The following is a 3,380-nucleotide window of genomic DNA, read 5'->3' as shown; positions in this document are numbered from 1 at the left end:
GGTAATATTTTTATGTATGTCTTAATACTTTTTTCATGCATGTATATACATTTTCTTCACAGAAATTATACATTATACATACTGTTTTGTAGCCTGCATCTTCACATTGTAAAGATTTTTCTATTTCAATAAAGATTTTTTACAAAATCATTTTTAATGCCTGCAGAGTATTCCATGTCGGTGTCATAATTTATGTAATTCCTTATTGCTATTTAAGTAATTCCAATAAATGAACAACATGCATGTTGGATTTTTTTCTCTAGAATTGTCCATTCTTAGTCAAAAGTGATCACATATTAAATTTTTTATACATACGTACAGTCTCAGTTAACCAAGATAATGGAGAAAGAATGAAGTCAAGTAGCCCAAACCCACATTCTAACAAAACCCCAGTCAACTCTCAAGTACCTTGTTCAGTGACCTGCAACTACCTCTTCCTCTGCAGTCAGGACACAGCTGCATCATGCTGACTGCTGCTCCCAGGAGCTGGAGAAGGACAACACTTGGAGAACAGGATAGCTGCTGGCAAAAGGGTGCTGGTGCTGAGGATTGGGAATGATAGCAAATCTGTTCGTTTAGCACAATAGCTGACTGAAGCATTTAATTGCCCTCCAGAAAGCTTTAAGAGAAGAGAGGAGTTTTAAGGAGTAAGTAGGAAGATCACATAATGGTCTTTTTTTCTCCCTTGTGGAGAGGGAAAGGGAGTTGGATCAATTTGGAAAATGAGACAAGTTGCTAAGGAGGAATGAATAAAAATTCTGAACAGTACTGAGTACCCAATTGAGTAATAGAATAATGCATTTGTTAGGGTTAATCAGCATGGCAAGAGTTACTCATTACTATATCTTCTTTTTTTAAAGATGTTTTTATTGATTTTGAGAGAGGAAGGGAAAAGGATAGAGAGATAGAAACATGGATGAGAGAGAAACATCATTGATCAGCTGCCTCCTGCACACTCCCCACTGGGGACTGAGCCCACAATCCAGGCATGTGCCTTGACTGGGAGTTGAACCAGTGACCTCTTGGTTAATAGTTCAGTGCTCAACCACTGGGCCACACCAGCCAGGCTCATTCCTATATCTTCTTAACTAGAGCCCGGTATTTTAATTCTTAAGGTATCAATGCTTTCAAAGCTAGTCATTGTCTGCTGGAGGAGGAATGTTACTTTCCTAGAAAATATTTTCAAGAAAATATGTAAGAAATATTATGGAGAAGTCTTAAATCTTCAAGATTTTAGCTTATTAAGAATTTCTTTTACTGCCCCCCATGTGCAAGGTGTTATGCTAAACTCATTATATTCTTAAATGATTTAATCCTCACATTTCTATAGTCTCCCTGAAGAGTCAATATCATTATCCCTACTTTACAGATGAATAAATTTAGTCCCATAATGATTGAATGACTTACCCAAGGTCATAAAATAAGTGGTGAAGCTAGGATTTAACCCCAGGTCTAACTGCTATTTTGCCTGCAATATGATGGTTACAACCATTGGATTCTACACAATGTACTGCTAATCTATAATAATCTAATCTAATAATAGACAAATATGCAAATTGACTGCACCTTTGCTACACCTAAGCCACGCCCACCAGCCAAAACATGCCCACCAGCCAATCAGGACGAGTATGCAAATTACCCCAACAAAGATGGCGGCTAATTTGCATATCAAGACAGCATTGAAAGAAGCCAAGAGCTGCAGAAGGGAGTAAAGCTTCGAAGAAGCAAGCAAGCGGGGGGGGGGGGGGGGGGGAGGAGAAGGGAGGAGCGAAGTCAGGGCCGGGGCGAAGGGGAAAGCAGGCGGGCTGGAGGAGAAGGCGGGGCGGGTGACAAGGGTGGAGCGGAGGCGGGGCCGGGGCGAAGGGGGAAGCAGGCGGGCTGGAGGAGAAGGCAGGGCGGGTGACAAGGGCGGAGCGGAGGCGGGGTAGAGTGCAGCAGGAAATCCTATTGCAGGATTTTTCCTGCAACTGGAACGCTAGTCTATAATAATAAAAGCATAATATGCTAATTAGACCAGATGTCTTTCCTGATGAAGCCAGGGCTGCAGCCACGGGATCAAGGCAGCCGCTGAGGCTGCAAAGGCCTACTCTTGCACTTATTTCGTGCATTGGACCTCTAGTGGTTGTATAATAAGAGACTTTTCTTAATATGTTGTTTAATGTTTTCAGTCAAGATGGAATTACCTGCCTATACTGAGTCTTTTTGCTTAACAGGTAGTTTGGTGGTTAAAAAATAAAAACTTATTTTTTTTAAATTCAACTTCACATCATGCAAATGCTAAAATGTTTTATGAACATTAAAATGAGACTATGATAGAGCCATGATTATTGTCAAAACCCAAATATCTCTCTGCTGCCACCATCTCATCTGTCATTTGCAGCACTTTCGGGACCAAAAGTCTGATTATGCTTGTATGACAGTGGGAGAGATGTTAGGTTGCACCATGCTGTCACACTGTGCTTAGGCTTGCTGAGGTCAAATGAAGCTCGAGACATCTGCAGGTGGTGGGATTGTGGGTGATTTTTAAATTTTTATTAACTTTTTTTTATGTTGAATTTATTCCCAGGCCATAAGTTCTTGTTTCTTCTGGGATATCCTTTTCTTCTGTGCAACCGCCTCTTCTGGTTTAGGAAACATCTGCTCTTTCTCAGTAAGGACCATTGCAATGGGGCAGGGAGAGCTCATGTAGGGGTTAACCCATGCATGAGCTCTGTAAGTTCTGTGATGCATCTTGGGAGCCTTGTTCACCTGGATGTGCTCGAGGACCAGAGAATCTACATCTAAACCCTGGAATTCAGCATTCTCAGCATTTTTAAGCCTGTGCAGCAAAAATTTAGCACTCTTTCTGGCCACTGACCCTGCGTCCTGCCCCACTGTTTGGCCTGGGCACACCTACCAACACTCCCTTGGAATGCCGGAATGGCACACATTGCTTCTGTAAAGTGACACCCTTCAGATACTTGGTTGCTTTTCAGATATGCATACCCTTGAAAGCCTGGGCCGTTTTACGAGAGTCCTTAAAGTGAACACAAAGATTTGAATCTCTTGATCTGCATGATTTTGTGGGGTTTGCTGGGTCAAGTGAATAGCGAACCATTTTCAGAGGTCACTCCCACTACTTAGGAGAAGAGTTAGTTTTTCTTTTGGCTTATGTGCATTTTGTATTTTCCCCACAATAGACACACATTATTTGCATGCAAGAATTTGAAACAATAAATAATAGTATGGGTAAGTTAGAACCAAGAACCCAAGGAGATCTTGTTCTCTTCTTCCCTACTCCCTCCTCATGATACACTTACTCTGATTTCGCATCTTATCCTGACATTAAAAAAAAAAAAAAGCCAGGTCTAACACAGGATATCAAAGCTTTGACATCAGAC

At 41.4% G+C, this 3,380-nt stretch overlaps 1 pseudogene; it reads right to left on the bottom strand.

Moving 5' to 3' along the window:
• Window positions 1–2,556: 2,556 nt before the first annotated feature.
• On the bottom strand, window positions 2,557–3,097 carry LOC129150248 (60S ribosomal protein L17-like; annotated as a pseudogene).
• Between the last annotated feature and the right edge of the window lie 283 nt (window positions 3,098–3,380).

Source organism: Eptesicus fuscus, chromosome 9 (genome assembly GCF_027574615.1).
Source record: "Eptesicus fuscus isolate TK198812 chromosome 9, DD_ASM_mEF_20220401, whole genome shotgun sequence".
Lineage (NCBI taxonomy): Eukaryota > Metazoa > Chordata > Mammalia > Chiroptera > Vespertilionidae > Eptesicus > Eptesicus fuscus.
The sequence above is the reverse complement of the archived record's forward strand: the minus strand, read 5'-3'. Positions and strand labels throughout refer to the sequence as shown.